At 34.9% G+C, this 19,237-nt stretch overlaps 1 long non-coding RNA gene across 1 annotated transcript in view; it reads right to left on the minus strand.

The window, feature by feature from the left end:
- The window catches only part of LOC132529039 (uncharacterized), a 140,828-nt gene extending 124,414 nt beyond the window's left edge, over positions 1–16,414 (minus strand). Inside the window, exon 1 of the long non-coding RNA XR_009543359.1 lies at positions 16,363–16,414. This is a non-coding gene — a long non-coding RNA (uncharacterized LOC132529039). The remainder of the gene's footprint in view (positions 1–16,362) is intronic.
- Between the last annotated feature and the right edge of the window lie 2,823 nt (positions 16,415–19,237).

A 19,237-nucleotide genomic window follows, 5' to 3' on the forward strand; every position in this document is an offset into this window, starting at 1 on the left:
AATAGTTTTAGACTGATAGAAAAGTTGCAATGATAGTGCAAGGAGTATACCCCACACCCAGTTTCCCTTATTATTAACATCTTACATTAGCATGCTACATTTGTCAGAACTAATGAACCAATACTGATATATTATTATCAACTACTCTCTATGCTTTTTTTCAGATTTCATTAGTTTTCCCCTAATATCCTTTTTTTAATACAGGATCTTATCTAGGATACCACTTTGCATTTAATCATTATGTCTCCTTAGGCTTCTCTGGGCTGTGGTAGTTCTGCAGACTCTCCTTGTTTTTGATAACCTTGACACTTTTGAGGAGTACTGGTCAGGTATTTTCTAGACTTTCCCTCAAATGGGATTTGTCTGATGATTTCCTTATGGTTAAACAAGGCTTAGTGGTTTTGTGGAAGAAGACCATAGCACATCATATAAAGGGTACAAGCTATCAACATGATTTACCATTGGTTATGTTAATGTTGATCACCCATCTAAGGTGGTGTTTGCCAGGTTTCTGTACTGTAAACTACACACACACACAAACACCTTTCATAGTTTACTCTTTGAAAGTCATTTATTGGGTGGGAATTATATTCCACCTCCTTGAGAGGGGAAAATCTACATAAATTATTTGTCTTTATCTTTAGATTTGTCTTTACTCCCAAATTTACTGATTTACTAAATAATTTATATCAATATTGACTCATGGATATCTATTTTATGTTTTAAGTTATAATACAATACTATGATATTTATTTTGTTGTGCACACTGTTCCATCTTTGGCTGTTGGGGGAACTTTCAGGGTCCCTTGACTTAACCCCAACATTTTGGATTTTAAGCACTTACTTTCTGGCACTACAAAATGCTCCAGGCTCATTTTGTATGTTATCTGCCACAGTTCCAGACTCAGCTCTTCTTCAGGGAGCCTTGGTTCCTTTTATTGAAGAATGGTATTAAAACTTAACATCTGGCTTCTAGGTCTGCTCATTGCTATTGAGTCATTGGTTCTAGGCCCTCCTTGTGGACATAACTAGGACATATATGTATGTATACTAACCGATGTATAAACCTGTATCCATAATTATTTCTATACACACACACACACACACACACACACACACACACATATACGGTGGTTTCAAAATTCTTAACCTGTACCATCATGAGAAAATAACTGTAGAGCTGGAGTAAAGATTATGTACATTTTCTTTTGTCTTCAGTCTTATGATCTAGTCATTTCCAAAGTTATTAGGTCAGCACCTCTTTTCTTCCACCTCCTATAGTTAGGTTATATCATTTTTAACACAGAGTTGTTTGTCACAAATCCATTGGGCACTCCATTCTAGACCCCCACCCTCTACTTGATCTTTTCTTTTTTCAATTTGTACACATTACGGTTCATTCTTTCTATCTACCACTAGAGAACTATACAGAATAGAATCATGGCTCTAAAAAATCCTCTGTACTTTACCTATTTGGTAGGCAGTTAAATTACTTGTGGATTCTTACTGATTCTGTTAGTGTGGTTTTAGACTTTGTCAAGATAGGTCTATTTGATTTTGTCCTTAATTAGAGGGTGTTACCTTTATTCCAAAAGAATGTCCTTTCTGAGCTCTCAGTTGAATATCTGAAATCCTCAGCAATGTGTCTTGTCTCTAAATGGGCCATAACTGCAGTATTTTCGATCCTTGTGTGACCACTGTTTTCTCCATTCAGTCTTAGTCCAGCACTATCTACTTTCTGCCGAGGCAAGTAGGGTCTTTCTGTCAGCATGCATAGCATAGCCTTCAGCCAAAAACTCAGGGTGAACCCTCACAGAAAATTCTCTGGCTCCTTTGTTCAACTTCTTCCTTTCCAGGAACCTGCCCTGAAAATTCCATCCACTTCAGCACTATAGATTTCTGATCTCTGCTTCTATAGCTCAGCAATGCCACTACGTCACTTGGGCTCCATTCCCCTGATACAAGTAAAGGAAGTATCTGTACTTAGAGTACTGCTGTGTCCCTTCTCTTAAAACTGACAGTACTGCTTTGCCTATAGTTCAGTACATTAAAAAATCCTCATATATTTTGCCTGATTTTATAGTTATTTATAGTTGGAGATCACATAAGATACCAGTTACATTTTTGATGGTTGGAAATTTAATTGTCCCATAAATAGACTTCTATTATTATTTCAATGCTGGAAATTTTTGAATGGTTGAAAATTAAATTTGTTGTATAACTATTAACTTATCACTCTAAAACTTCTACAGCCAGTAATATTTCCTGGCACATTTATGACCCATTCTTGGAATATAACTGTACTCTTGCTAAAGTTTTGGGAATCTGTGGTTTATAGTGTAAACTTTATGCTATAATTTGTTGAAGATTTGCTTTTGATATTCTAAGCCAAACTTTAGGAATACCAAACAGTTATTATATTTTTCAAGTACTGATCCTGGAGATAAAATGGTCACCTATTACTGAACAAAAGTCTAGAAGGTGAGTATGTTTTCAAGACTGTTTTGGACCTTATGACCAAGAAATTAACACTATTTTTGTTATAGTTTTGGATGACGGAGTATTACCTCAAAATCTAGTTTAAATTCAAAAAAGGGACACATAGCTAAAGGTATTACTGGGAAAAAAATACACAAGAGAATAAATCAAAATATTATCCACTAAACCAGTCTTTTCTCTAGGCTTAATATACCATGGGCATTTTATGCATACGACATACCATCTGAGAGTAACATTAATTCTTTTTAGAGTCCTGGAATACACCTGCAGGAATATACTTTTCTGTGTATTATCTGCTTTTAACAGGAAAAAATGAGCTTGGGAAAGTAAAACTAATTTAATGTCTGTCATGCAAACTTCTATCTATATCTCACTACATATATATCCATACTTAGGGGAATTTTAGTATAAGAAGGAAGAATCCTAAGGATTCGGTTCACATAGTAACAATGAAAAAGTACCTCAGAAGAAAACAAGCAAAAGTTCTTAAACTATTAAATCATTAGAAGGTTAAAGCTTTATCCTGTAGTAAGGATTGTGCTGGTTACACTGTAAAACAGAGCACCTTAGTGACATGGTGATGTATTTCCCCTCCTCAATTTCAGTTTGTATTGTGTGATTATTTCCAAAGACATACTAGGTTCTGACATGGCTTTTTTTTTCCTGGTAAATACATTTCAAAAAAATGAGCTTTGTGTTGACTTCCTTTTCTGATATGTTTTTCTAATGTCAATTTAAGAAATTAACCAGTATAACATAACACACCAAAAGGAGATAAAATTCCTAATGTTGACACACTGTACATCTGACCTAAATCATCATAGGTTGTGGTGTGAATGTGGTGTTACATTTACGTGTTTTGATGATGACTTATTTTTAAACTAGAGGTGAAAGGGAGGCCTGACTTCCCAATATGATAATGACCCTCTCCTTGTTATAATTCAAATTACTATGATTTTGAGAAGGTAGACATACAAATGTTATCAGAATCTTATAACAAACTAGGCTTTGAGTTATTGTTGCTTTTATTACAAGCCTACTTCGAGAAATAACTAACACAGTATGTTAACCAATGCAGACAGTGTTATGAGGTTCTGTAGGTCATTGCAGTTTGTTGCATTTGAAATGACATGAAATTAATCATTATGTAATTATCACATGTGACCTTACATTATTAGTGCATTTATTAATACTTGCATATGCTAACAATCAGCAATAATCAGATAACCAAGCAAATTAGTGTAATAAGATTGCTACTTTAGAACTATGAGGAGAAAATCAATTAAATGAAATAAGATGTGCAGATGGAATATTCAGTGTAACTATGAAGTAAAAGAAACTAGGAGCTTCTTTATAAATATTGCACCTGACATCATGATTATCACATATTTTATGGAAACCTACTGCATCTGTTAAGACTAACATGGATTTGTGCTGGAAGTACTTGTGCTTCTCCTTCATTAAGAAGTCAGGGCGACAGCAATCCCACTACTGGGCATAAACCCTGAGAAAACCATAATTCAAAAAGAGTCATGTACCACAATGTTCACTGCAGCGCTATTTACAATAGCCAGGACATGGAAACAACCTAAGTGTCCATCGACAGATGAATGGATAAAGAAGATGTGGCACATATATACAATGGAATATTACTCAGCCATAAAAAGAAACGAAATTGAGTTATTGTAGTCAGGTGGATGGACCTAGAGTCTGTCATACAGAGTGAAGTAAGTCAGAAAGAGAAAAATACCATATGCTAACGCATATAAATGGAATCTAAAAAAAAAAATGGTTCTGACAAACCTAGGGGCAGGACAGGAATAAAGACGCAGACGTAGAGAATGGACTTGAGGACACAGGGAGGGGGAAGGGTAAGCTGGGACAAAGTGAGAGAGTGGCATGGACATATATACACTACCAAATGTAAAACCGATAGCTAGTGGGAAGCAGCCGCATAGCACAGGGAGATCAGCTCAGTGCTTTGTGACCACCTAGAGGGGTGGGATAGGGAGGGTGGGAGGGAGACGCAAGAGGGAGGGGATATGGGGATATATGTATATGTATAGCTGATTCACTTTGTTATACAGCAGGAACTAACACACCATTGTAAAGCAATTATACTCTAATAAAGATGTAAAAAAAAAAAAAAGTCAGGGCGAGATAGTTCTGGGATTGTATGGCAGCTCAGCAACGACATCTAGGACTCAATATCCTCCTGCCATCCTGGCTTGCCATTTTTTGTGTGTGGACTTTCATCTTTGTAGAATCAGTGTTGATGCAGTCTTCCAGATATTGCTTTTGCTTTTCAAGCAAGAAGACGTGTAAAGAAGGAAAGAGCTGATGGCTGATGTGCCATTTCAACTGCCTAACAAGCTTTCCAGGATGAAGCTCTACCCACGTACTGATTTTTTTACCTCATAGTGAACACTGGGTCATATGGTCACCCCTAACTGCATGAGGATCTGGGAAGGTTAGTATTTACGTTTCCACCTACTTAAGGAAGGCAAGAGAGAAAGCAGTGTGTCTAATGTTAGAGCTGCAAGTTCACACGATCTGCAATCACTAGTATAAGCAAACCACAGGATGAGGATTTATTGATTTGGGGTCACCTGTTGCCAGAAATAAAAAGTTGAAAATATTTGATAAATGCTGCATCTGGTAGAAAATTGCTTTTATGTTGAAACCCATTTCTGGGGAGGGGAATTTTTTTTCTAGCAGTAGGTGTGTCTGTTTGTGGAATGGATGATAAATTTGCTCCCAGATGACAAGGGAAAAAAAACCAAAACTACTCTGTGTGAGAGGAAGTTTTTAACTCTCTAGACAAGAGGTGAGAGTCAGAGATATATCAGAGTACAAACCCTGAAAAAGGTGACCTCTTTGTATAAATCTTCAAGTCTTGAGTAAAGTTACTAAATTCACAAAATGCTTGTTGCAATTTAATTTTTCTTAAAACTGTAAAGAGGCTATATTTTACATTCTGTCTGACACTAGAGAAAAGTAGGAGGAGCATGTGAAATGCAGGCACTATAGAAAGGGCACAAGAACATATCAGCCTGCAAGACTTTATATGTATCATAGAAATCTGGACTGTCTCTAAGGCATGGGGAGTTTCCTGTGAGTCAAGTACTTTTTTAAGAACTGTCAGGGCAGGGAAAACCCAGCTGACCTATAGGCTACACATAGAAAACTTGAGCTAGCAAATAACTAGCAAGTCAGAAGCTTTGCAGAAATTCATGCATATGTAACTATGTGGTAGATGAATAAGAGAGAGAGAGAGAGAGAGAGAGAGAGAGAGAGAGAGTGTGTGTGTGTGTGTGTGTGTGTGAGTGTGAGGTTTAAATACCTTTGATACTGGATTTTCTTTTCAAGTTATCATCTCTGTTGTTGGAAGTTAAAAGGAGAACTTTTCCAGAGGGAACTTTTTTCGTAGCCATTTCTTTATTGCATTGTATCAGATAACAAAGTGAAAGCCAGTTTTTTATTAATTCCTTTAAAAAAATTTTCTTGATTTTGTCTTCTAATGAGATTATGAATTCCACTTAAAATGGTTATTACATAGTATCTAATGTATCTTTATATTATAATTTATATAATCAATTATTTGTTCATGTGCATTAGGCTTTTTTCCAACTTTTTATGAGAAACTGTACTGTATGATGCATATCTTTTTGTACTAATGTAATTATTCTTATGAGTATACTCCTAGGGTGAGTTCACAAGATCAAAAAGTATATGTAGTTTATATTTTTAGATAAGCTGAAAAAACACCTACCAGTAAGGCTATAATAATTTGCCTTTCTACTATCAAATTTTATTTGCTTTTATTTGAATGTTAGCAACAATAAATATCTTTTCATGTTTGTTAGCTAATTCATTTAATTTAGGAGTTGTCTGTCTCTTCCTTTGCCCATTTTTGTCATGTTTCTAAATTAAATTCATAATTTATTCGTAAAAACTGTACATGAGAATTTTAATGTTTTCTTTGATATTTTTATGTATTTTGCAATCGTTTTACTATTTCGTTATTAGTATTTTACTTATATTTATTTTATTTATTGTGACAAAGTCACATTTAGATTGTCAAATATATTGGCTTTCAACTATATCGTTTCTGGTTTTATTTTGGAGTTTTTACTATCCACTGACACAAACATGTTCAACATTTTCTTATGGTGTTCTCATATTATTATTATTGTCATTTTTATGAATGTGAAATTTATTTTGAACTGAACAGTGAACTGGGAATCCAGGTTTCATTTTCAAAATAGCTAGCTCAATTGTCTTAACACTCATTTTTGAATAATTAATCAGATCCTTAAAGATTTTGAATATACCTCCATTATATACAAAATGTCCTTGAAATCTTTTGTTGATTTCTGAGCTTTCTATTCTGTTTATTTAATATGCATCATGGATGGTCCAAGTAGTATTTCACTAGTAGCAGAAGAAGTGGTTCCCCTGGCTGTGAGGAACAATTAAAATATATTATACAGTGTACACTTAATTATACAATTAAAGTTTATTATACTGCAAGAGGGTTATAATAGTTCAAAGAGAGGACACTCATACCATCATCATCTGATTTTAGTCCTGGACTTCATACTAGGATTTTTTGTTTAGGAGTTTAACAGTGGAGACCTGGTTGAACTATGTCTCCAACATGGGACTTTATGGGGAAGGTCAGAGAGTAAAAACATGTGTTTTATGCATCTCACCTGCAGCCTTGAAACAAATCCGTTACTTGAACTTAACGTTTCCCATGCCAATTTCAAATAGCAGGGCTCTGTTTTGCCCCCAAGACAGTTATATCATAACTGGGAATGTTTCTTATTGCACAATATTTTTAAAGTTTCTCTTGTTACTTCAAAATATAACAAAGTTTAAGACTTGTAGTGTTTGGGTTAACCAATAATCATAATTTCTTCTACTTGTACATACACATATTTGACACTTGCTTTTTTAGTGCAGGATTCTTCCGCAAAGAACTTTTCAAGGTCTTGTTCATATATTCTTATTATGTATTTCTATTTAGACCCATACAATTTAATTACAGTAGTGTTACTCCTGTTTCTGAGGACTTTTGTATCATTGATTGTTTATTCTTTCTACAGAATTTGAAAATACATTCTTCCAAGAAAAAGAAAAGTCCTGTCAGTACTTTAGATACATTGATTTGATTTTATTGTTTCATTTTGGAGGAACTTACATCTTTACAAGATTGAGTCTTCCTCTCCAGGAAAAAGCCATATCTTTCTATTAAAATAAATGTTTATGTCCTTCAGCAGAGTTTTACAGTTTTCACCCTATATAAGCCATATACATTAAATTTGTAACTAAGAATTTATTTTTTTGAGCTTTTCTTTTTAATGTGCATTGTCTCATTTATGTCTGTTTCTATTAACAGATGATTGTTTATATGGAAATTTTATTATATTTCTGTATTTTTTAAGGGTGATTGATATTTTAACCAATGTTTTTATTTTTAATAATTTTTCAGTTGATTCTCTGATATTTTAAAGTAAACATATTTCTGAAAATAATGATGATTTCTTCTTCAAATTGTCTATAATAAGCCAAGGAGAGATTGTAGTTATCCAATCATGCCACTGTATCAAGTGATTTTGCTCATTGTCAAATGACCAAACTGCTATGTCACAACTGCTCACTGACTACCACTGATATTAAGATGTCATTGATTAAAAAATATATACATAGATTTCTGAGTTATTAGAATATTAAATAAATGGGCATCTTAGAATCAATGGTTAGATTAAATGAATATGTGCAAATCTTTTTATACCACAAATCAAACATTCTTTATCTTTGAGGAATCGTTTTGTTACATATAGAATTTTTGGTTTACACTTTTCATATTTCATTTCATTGCTTTCTGATCTCCACTGTTTCTGATGAGAAGTTACCTATTTGTCATTTTTCCTATGTATATGAGGAGTAATTTTTTTCTTGCTAGTTTCATGTGTTTCTCTGTCTTTGGATTTCAACAGTTTGGTTATGACTTCATTGCTTTTATCCTACTTAGGGCATTCTGAACTTGGATTTGTAGATTCATGTTTCTTTGAATTTGGGAGTTTTCAGCCATTATTTTTATCATAAATTTTAAAGATTTTTCTCTCTCTCTCCTCTCTAAGACTGACATTGCATGTATGTCGGCACACTGGGTATATGTCCCAAAGGTGTCTGATAATATGAAAAACTGGAATTCTCACACATTGCTTGTGGGAAGGTATAAATGAGCTGCTATTTTGTTAAAGCTTTTTTTCAGTTTAATTTAAAATGCTAAACCATTAGCCAGACTCATCAAGAAAAAGAGGGAGAGGACTCAAACCAGTAAAATTAGAAATGAAAAAGGAGAAGTTACAACAGACACAGCAGAAATACAAAGCATCCTAAGAGACTACTACAAGCAATTCTATGCCAATAAAATGGACCACCTGGAAGAAATGGACAAATTCTTAGAAAGGTATAACCTTCCAAGACTGAACCAGGAAGAAATAGAAAATATGAACAGACCAATCACAAGTAATGAAATGGAAACTGTGATTAAAAATCTTCCAACAAAGAGAAGTCCAGGATCAGATGGCTTCACAGGTGAATTCTATCAAACATTTAGAGAAGAGCTAACATCCAAACTTCTCAAACTCTTCCAAAAAATTGCAGAGGAAGGAACACTCCCAAACTCATTCTACGAGGGCACCATCACCCTGATACCCAAACCAGACAAAGATACTACAAAAAAAGAAAATTACAGGCCATTATCACTGATGAATATAGATGCAAAAATGCTCAACAAAATACTAGCAAACAGAATCCAACAACACATTAAAAGGATCATACACCATGATCAAGCAGGTTATCCCAGGGATGCAAGGATTCTTCAATATATGCAAATCAATCAATGTGATACACCATATTAACAAACTGAAGAATAAAAACCATATGATCATCTCAATGGATGCAGAAAAAGCTTTTGACAAAATTCAACACCCATTTATGATAAAAACTCTCCAGAAAGTGGGCACAGAGGGAACCTACCTCAACATAATAAAGACCATATATGACAAATGCACAGCAAACATCCTTCTCAGTGGTGAAGAACTGAAAGCATTTTCTCTAAGATCAGGAAAAAGACAAGGATGTCCACTCTCGTCACTATTATTCAACATAGTTTTGGAAGTCCTAGCCATGGCAATCACAGAAGAAAAAGAAATAAAAGGAATCCAGGGCTTCCCTGGTGGCACAGTGGTTGAGACTCCGCCTGCCGATGCAGGGGACACGGGTTCGTGCCCCAGACCAGTAAGATCCCACATGCTGCGGAGCGGCTGGGCCCGTGATCCATGGCTGCTGAGCCTGCACGTCCAGAGCCTGTGCTCCGCAACGGGAGAGGCCACAACAGTGAGAGGCCCACGTACCATAAAGGAATCCAAATTGGAAAAGAAGAAGTAAAACTGTGACTGTTTGCAGATGACATGATACTATACATAGAGAATCCTAAAGATGCCACCAGAAAACTACTAGGGCTAATCAATGAATTTGGTAAAGTTGTAGGATACAAAATTAATGCACAGAAATCTCTTGCATTCCTATACACCAGTGATGAAAAATCTGAAAGAGAAATTAAGGAAACACTCCTATTTACCATAGCAACAAAAAGAATAAAATACCTAGGAATAAACCTACCTAAGGAGACAAAAGACCTGTATGCAGAAAACTATAAGACAGTGATGAAAGAAATTACAGATGATACCAACAGATGGAGAGATATACCATGTTCTTGGATTGGAAGAATCAATATTGTGAAAATGACTATACTACCCAAAGCAATCTACAGGTTCAATGCAATCCCTATCAAACTACCACTGGCATTTTTCACAGAACTAGAACAAAAAATTTCACAATTTGTATAGAAACATAAAAGACCCTGGATATGCAAAGCAATCTTGAGAAAGAAAAACAGAGATGGAGGAATCAGGCTCCCAGATTTCAGACTATATACTACAAAGCTATAGTAATGAAGACAGTATGGTACCGGCACAAAAACAGAAATATAGATCAATGGAACAGGTGAGAAAGGCCAGAGATAAACCCATGCACCTATGGTCAACTAATCTATGACAAAGGAGGTAAGGATATACAATGCAGAAAAGACAGTCTCTTCAATAAGTGGTGCTGGGAAAAGTGGAGAGCTACATGTAAAAGACTGAAATTAGAACACTCTCTAACACCATACACAAAAATAAACTCAAAATGGATTACAGACCTAAATGTAAGGCTGGACACTATAAAACTCTTAGTGGAAAACATAGGCAGAACGCTCTATGACATAAATCACAGCAAGGTCTTTTTTGATCCACCTCCTAGAGTAATGGAAATAAAACCAAAAATAAACAAATGGGACCTAATGAAACTTAAAAGCTTTTGCAAAGCAAAGGAAACTACAAACAAGACAAAAAGACAACCCTCAGAATGGGAGAAAATATTTGCAAACAAAGCCACGGACAAAGGATTAATCTCCAAGATATATAAACCACTCATGCAGCTCAATATTAAAAAAACAAACAACCCAATCCAAAAATGGGCAGAAGACCTAAATAGACATTTCTCCAAAGAAGACATACAGATGGCCAAGAAACACATGAAAAGCTGCTCAACATCACTAATTATTAGAGAAAGGCAAATCAAAACCACAATGAGGTATCACCTCACACCAGTTAGAATGGGCATCATCAGAAAATCTACAAACAAATGCTGGAGAGGGTGTGGAGAAAAGGGAACCCTCTTGCACTGTTGGTGGGAATGTAAATTGATACAGCCACTATGGAGAACAGTATGGAGGTTCCTTATAAAACTAAAAATAGAATTACCATATGACCCAGCAATCCCACTACTGGGCATATACCCAGAGAAAACCATAATTCAAAAAGACATATGCACCCCAATGTTCACTGCAGCACTATTTACAATAGCCAGGACATGGAAGCAACCTAAATGCCCATCGACAGATGAATGGATAAAGAAGATGTGGCACATATATACAATGTAATATTACTCAGCCATAAAAAGGAACGAAATTGGGTCATTTGCAGAGACATGGATGGATCTAGAGACTGTCATACAGAGTGAAGTAAGTCAGAAAGAGAAAAAAAATCATATATTAACGCATATGTGTGGAACCTAGAAATATGGTACAGATGAACCCGTTTGCAGTGCAGAAATAGAGACACAGAGGTAGAGAACAAGTGTATGGACACCAAGGTGGGGAAAGTGGCAGGGGTAGGTGATGGTGTGATGAATTGGGAGATTGGGATTGACATATGTACACTAACATGTATAAAATGGATAACTAATAAGAACCTGCTGTATAAAAAAATAAATTAAAAAATGCTAAAGGTAAACTTAACTTACATCTAAGTGCTTGAATTTCTAGAGCTCTATCCAAAATAAATGAAAGTATATATTTTCACAAACTTGAATGTTAATGTCCATAGAAACATGATTCTCTGATAATAAGAGTTGCAAACAATCCAAATGTTTTTCAACTGGGGAATGGATAAGAAAAAGATATATATTCATACAGTGCAATATTATTTAGAAATAAAAACAACAAAATGCTGTTCTTGTTACAACATAGAAGAATCTCAAAAACAGTATGCCAAGTGAAAGTAGTCACATGCAAAGGACTGTATATTGTATGATTCCAGTTATATAAAATATTCAGCATTTATTATTTGTAGACTTTTTATGATGGCCACCCTGACCTGTGTGAGGTGATACCTCATTGTAGTTTTGATTTGCATTTCTCTAATTAGCGATGTTGAGCATTTTTTCATGTGCCTGTTGGCCATCTGTATGTCTTCTTTGGAGAAATGCCTGTTTGGGTCTTCTACTCATTTTTGTTTAGGCTGTTTGTTTTTTTATATTGAGTTGTATGAGCTGTTTTTATGTTTTGGAAATTAAGCCATTGTCGGATGCATCGCTGCAAATATTTTCTCCTATTCCATAGGTTAGCTTTTCATTTTGTTTATGCTTTCCTTTGCTGTGCAAAAGCTTATAAGTTTGATTAGGTCCCATTTATTTATTTTTGTTTTTGCCTCTTTTGCCTTGGGAGACTGACCTAAGAAAACATTGCTATGATTTGTTTCACAGAATGTTTTGTGTATATTCTATTCTAGGAGTTTTATGGTGTCATGTCTTACATTTAGGTCTTTAATCCATTTTGAGTTTATTTTTGTGTATGGTGTGAGGGAGTGTTCTCACTTCATCTCACTACCTGTGTCTGTCCAGCTTTCCCAACACCACTTGCTGAAGAGACTGTCTTTTCTCCATCACCAAGAAGTCTCATCATCAAAAAGTCTACAAATAGTAAATGCTGGAGAGGGTGTGGAAGAAAGGGAACCTTCCTACACTGTTCATGGAAATGTAAATTGGTGCAGCCACTATGGAGGACAGTATGGAGGTTGCTTAAAAACTAAAAATAGTTGGTATACCATATCTTCTTTATCCATTCATCGACAGATGAATGGATCTATCTATCTATTTATCTATATCTATCTATCTATCTCCATACACACACACACACACACACACACACACACACACAATGGAATAATACTCAGCCATAGAAAGAATGAAGTATTTGCAGCAACATGGATGGACCTAGAGATTATTACACCAAGTGAAGTAAGTCAGACAGTGAAAGACAAATATCATATGAGTTCACTTATTTGTGGAATCTAAAAAAAATGATACAAATGAACTTATTTACAAAACAGAAATAGACTCACAGACATAGAAAGCAATCTTATAGTACCAAAGGGGAAGCAGGGGAAGGGATAGATTAGGAGTTTGGGATTAACAGATATACACTACTACATATAAAATAGAGAAACAAGGACCTACTGTATAGCAAAGGGAACTAAACTCAATATTTTGTAATAACCTATAATGGAAAAGAATCTGAAATGTATAATTGAATCACTTTGCTGTACAACTGAAACTAACACAACATTGTAAATCAACTATACTTCAAGAAAAAATTTTAAAAATATATATATTCCTCAAGAATAATAAACAAGTGAGATAAGATATATATATATATATATATTTAAGGCAATATATATGGTTGAATGAGTAAATCATTTCTAAGTTTTTGTATCTGAACATGTATTTTCAGCATTTGTTTATACTTTGTGAGCCTGAATATTATGTAGTGTCAGGTGTATCTGATTATTTAGAAGATTACCAATCTTTCTTAATTTACATGTCTTGTGTTCTTCATTATAGGCAATCAAAAGGAAAAGCTCCCTGTACCAACAAAAGGAAATCCCCATAAAACAGTCTTGTAAATTTGGTATAAGATTTGAAAAATCACTAGAACATCATTTTTATTGATTCTGACTACATATTTCAAATAATGAAACTATTTTATATGCATTATCAATCATAATAAATTGAGTTTTTCATGCAAAAAAAATTAAAAAATAAAGTGTCTGTAAAATGCAGGTTTACAGAGACAGAAAACAGACCAATGTTTGCATGGGGTCGGGGTAGGAATGGAAATTGACCACAAACAAGCTCAAGGGAATTTCTGGGGGGAATGAAAATGTTAACAAATTGCATTTTCTTGGGCGTGCACAACTCTGTAAATTTGGTAAAAAGCACTAAATTGTATGTTCACTTACAATGGGTAAAATTTATGGTATGTAAGTTGTATCTTAAAAAGTTGTATATAAAAAGGAAGGGAAAAAAGAACAAAAGTTAGGGAAAGAAAACAATGCCATAGTGAATTACTGGAAGCACATTTCATTCTACATATTTTACAGTATATTTCAAGTATTATTTTGTACAAGTAGAATTATAAGGTAAAAATTATAAGCATTTTTAATTTTTATAGATAGTGCCAAATTGCTTTCTGTAGGAAATTCCACTCTCACCAGTAAAATCTACGGATGACTGATTCCCCAAGCTTTTCCATGTTTTATATTATCAGACTTAGATTTTTTAACACTTAGATTTTTTAACATTCTAGCAGTCTGTATGTACTTTATGTTTTCATTTGCCATACTATAAGTGAGAATCTTTTCACGTATTTAAAAACTATTTGTAATTCTTCTGTGCACATTCTGTTGATATCTCTTATTTTCATGTTGTATTTTTGTCTCTTATTCATTTCTAAGAACGCTTTAAACACAAGAAATTTTAGCCCTTTGCCTGCTCTTCAGTTGCAAATATTTTTCCTACTTCGACGTATATCTTTGACTTTGGACTAAATGTCTTTCATTAGAAGTTCCAGCTTTCTTTTTCATCTTACTCGTTCAACTGTGTAATCCAGTCTCCTCCAGTTTTTTGCAAATGGAAAACAATTACTGTACAAATCCGTCATCTGTTTTGGAGCATACAAAATATTTTAATCTATTTTCACTGTCCTATTAATTTTTTTCCGTACAATTTTTGATAACAATTTATGCTATGATTTTGTTTATGAATTCTTTTCTGGGGGCACATATCTGGCAGTGTTTTTGCTTCTACATAGTATAGATAGAGCCCCTTAATCCCCTCCCTCCTAGTTTCTATTTATTTAATTTATTTTAGTCATTGACTTTTAAAAAAAGGTTAGTTTTGATGGCATGAAAATTTGTCTTTATCATGCTATAATCTGAGTTTCCCTTCTCAATTTCTTTCTGATTTTCTTGAATTTCCATTATTTGTACTTACTTTGGGGCTTGTTCTCTTCCATAGAAAAATATTCCTTTGCTACTAATTAATCCCAAATTAGGAGGAGAAGGATCCCCCTTTGAGAAGCTGATTTAATGATTTACCAATAGGCTTATTGGATTTAATGGGTCATTTTATATTTCCCACCTTCTTATTGACTACAGCTGAAAAGTAGGGTTGCTTCTAAGCCTTACCTTCCTTTAAGGAATCCTGTCTATGGGAGAAAAATGATGCTGCTTGGCCCAAGTCTTATATCATTATTGTTGCCCCTTACCATCTGTGAGAGTATAGCTTTTTACAAACTATAAGGACTTCCCCTGACTCTTCCCAGTCACCACTTCAAGTTATGCTACTCACAACTGTGACTGTGCTTGAGAGAGAAAATATTTAATGTGGATTCCTGATGGCCCCTTTTAATTTGATCAACAGTGTGTCACTTTTGGCTGATATTTCTGCACTGTATATATATTTGAGATTCTCTCTCTCTCTCTCTCTCTCATTCTTTCTCTCCTCTCCTCTGGTTTCTGCTCTCACTTTGGTAGAACAACCCACTTATTCCCATAAGAAACTGCATCACTTTACTAGAAAAGGCCTGACTTCCCAGTAGGCTTCAAGAATGACAAACCCTCCAAGAAATTAACTGTCTGGGTATCAGTGTATTTCATTACATTAAAACATTTTTGACTGCAACTGCAGAACTGGGACCAAAGGGACATTACAATACGGCAAAGACTGTTAATTATCAATGGATCAAGAGCGCTCTGTAGAAATGGAAGAAACACTCTTTGTACTTTTAACCTATTACTTTCCACTAAATGTGTATTATAAGAGCAGCTATAAGATGTGTTGAAAGAGGGAAGAAAAATATGAATGGGAGAAACATGATGAATTATAATGAAGAAATATCTAAACTGATAGGAAATTTTTTTTTTAAAAAGTAGACATAGTGTCTAAAAAATTACCTACAACAACTTTCTATGTTATAATTTTATGATCAGTATATATTTAATATCAATCACAATTCTATGCTATATGGAGACTGAGCCTACTACTCCCTATAAAGACATGCCTGAATTCAAATTTATGAAAGTGATAGAAAAGAGATATGTTTACATTTTGAACATCACTTACCTTGCTCCATTGATTATGTCACCTGGGCAGGACTGCAATTTCAGGTGAAGCTGGAAGGGAAGAAGTTTTGTGAAATTAGAAGGTCACATTCTCCACTGGCTTCTTACCTCAAATACAGTCAATCATTAGGAAATAACATTAAATTGAAGAAAGTTAATTTCTATTAACCACCTATTACCCAGAGAACATTTCCCTAAAAAGAACCTCTATTAGCAGTTTTCTTATCACTCATATCCTCTGTAATAACACTGTAAAAACTTCCTTTGGAGCACTGATTAGACCCTTCAACTACTGATTTATGCAATGATATGTTGTTGTCATCATTGCAAGTTAGACTTCAAGGTCCTGAGATCACTGAGATTTTGTTTCCTTTTGTATCTGAAGTTGCTCATCTGTCTCACCATAAGCATGGCGTAAACATTTCTTCAATGAAGGAAAGAACACAGAATTTGCTCTTCCACTCATAAATCCAGAAATAAGTACCCGAGTTATAGCTGAACAAACATGAGGGTAAATACTGTGCAGTGGATATTTGTTGTCTGCATGACCCCCTGGCATGCATTGCTCTCCTTCCGGATGATACCCTGATTTCCCTCACGTGGATTTCTTCCCTATGTGTTTGACCTGAGAGGCTCTCAGTGAAGATCCTCTGCTCTCACACAAAAGAAGGTAGACACAAGAATGGAGAAAAACAAAGTATGTGCACATAAAAGAGTCAGCTCCAACTACCTGGAACACTGAGGCTGGTTCCCTTTTGTGAACCTAGTTCTTAAGCCACCTCTTTGATTGCATGAGCGAGGCCCCTATCCTTCCCATAACTTTCTTTTTCTCTAAGTTAGATACAGTTGATTTCTATTGCTTGTGACAAAAGTATCTCAATTTATATACGTGGAGATGTAGTTAGTCTAAATGAAACACACAAGAAAGTTATGCCATTTATTAACAGCCTGACTAAAAAACTAGAGAGGAATTAAAAAGGGAAGCGAGGAGAATAAAGAGTGTGAATAATTTTTCAGTGTCACTTGAGTCAGTTATTCACAATACGAGTTAAATTTTTCCTTGCAGGGAAGTTCCAAATATCAAATCATACTCATATTCAACTGTAAATATTAAGATGTAGTTTCTTCTAAGGCTCAATTACTTTTAATTAAATTGCGAACAGTAATATTACCTCCTTTGCAGATTTATTGTGAGGATTACAGGGGATTGGAAACACATAAATCAGACAACACATAATAAATCAGACAAATTTTTAAAAACTGTTCGCCTTAGTATGAACAGTTATTATAAGGGGATGTGATTTTTCGGGCCCTAGCCCTTGTACTACCATTTTGTTTCCTCCATCCTTTACCCTTACTATCGCCTCCCTCTAAGGAGAGGATTGTTGCTCCTTGACTGATCAGACTCTATTGCATTAATTAGGCCTAGTTTCTCTGGTGAGACGGATCACTGCATTGAAACATGATGTGAATCTGAGACTTTCCCTGTCTACTTCCTCTTCCTTTATCTATTGCCAGAAGAATAAGTGGCAAGGAGGGTTAGCCAACTTTATCATATTAGAGAAAGGGTAAATGCAGGAAGCAAGAAGACTTGATTAAACCTGATAGTCTCAGCCAATGTTCTCAAATTTTAGCATTCATCAGAATCACTTGGAGGGTTTGTTAAAATACAGATGGCTGGATGCCACTCCAGTTTATCAGATTCAATAGATCTGAGATAGAGGCTAGGAATTTGCATTTCTAATAAGTTACTATGTGATGGTGATCATTGCTAGTCCAAGGATGCTTTTGAGATCTCTGGACCTTTGAGAAACACTGATGGCATTTTTCAAAAATCTGATCTGCGTTGGAACTTATCAGGTAAATTTTTTCATTTTTTCTATATTTGCCTCTTCAAATATATATTTTTCTTTCTCTCTCTCTCTCTCTCTCTCTCTCTCTCTCTCTTTCTTTCTTTCTTGTCATTGAAGGAGTCAGAGTGAATGATAAGACAACCAAATACTAAAAATGACAAACTAAAATATTGCAGTATATATGAAAATATGCTACTGTATTTTATCATACCTAAGATTCCATGGATTGGAAGATACACCATTATTTTAGATACCATCATAAAGGTAAATATTCTCTGCCAGTTATGTTATGATACAATGCTTTTTAAAGGTTATAGTTTTTATTTTATTGTTATTAAAAGAATGGTTCTATACTTACTATTTAATCTTATTTTTTTTTTATTTTTTGTTTTTTTGCGGTACACAGGCCTCTCACTGTTGTGGCCTCTCCTGTTGCGGAGCCCAGGCTCCGGACGCGCAGGCTCAGCGCCCATGGCTCACGGGCCCAGCCGCTCCGCGGCATGTGGGATCTTCCCAGACCGGGGCACGAACCCGAGTCCCCTGCATCGGCAGGTGGACTCTCAACCACTGCGCCACCAGGGAAGCCCTAATCTCATATTTTTATCATATATCATGTAAACATAGAAAGCAAAATAAAAATGAAAAAATTAAGATATTCTTAAAACTTTTCATACTCAGAGTTTGATCTTCAGTTCACTTTCCTACTCATGTAAAGTCGAAATTTTGTCTACAAGATGTCTTGCTGTGTGCCCTCAATAGCATTGGGGCTCTACCCCATTTGTGGAGCTGCAGCTGTGATGCAGCATTTCTTGAAACAATGATTCACTATTTTATGAAAGATTTTAAGTACTGACACCCATTCTGAAATTTTGATATTGAGGTATTCTTGCTCTTACTATAAAGCATTAATTGGCTTTCTGGCAACAACCAGGAATCATATTCCTTCAAATGGTACACAATTATTTTGTTGACCAAAACATGAAGGAACTGCAGTGGTCTTTTCATGCAATTATGAAAAACAAC

The sequence above is a fragment of the Lagenorhynchus albirostris genome, chromosome 11 (assembly GCF_949774975.1).
Source record: "Lagenorhynchus albirostris chromosome 11, mLagAlb1.1, whole genome shotgun sequence".
NCBI lineage: Eukaryota > Metazoa > Chordata > Mammalia > Artiodactyla > Delphinidae > Lagenorhynchus > Lagenorhynchus albirostris.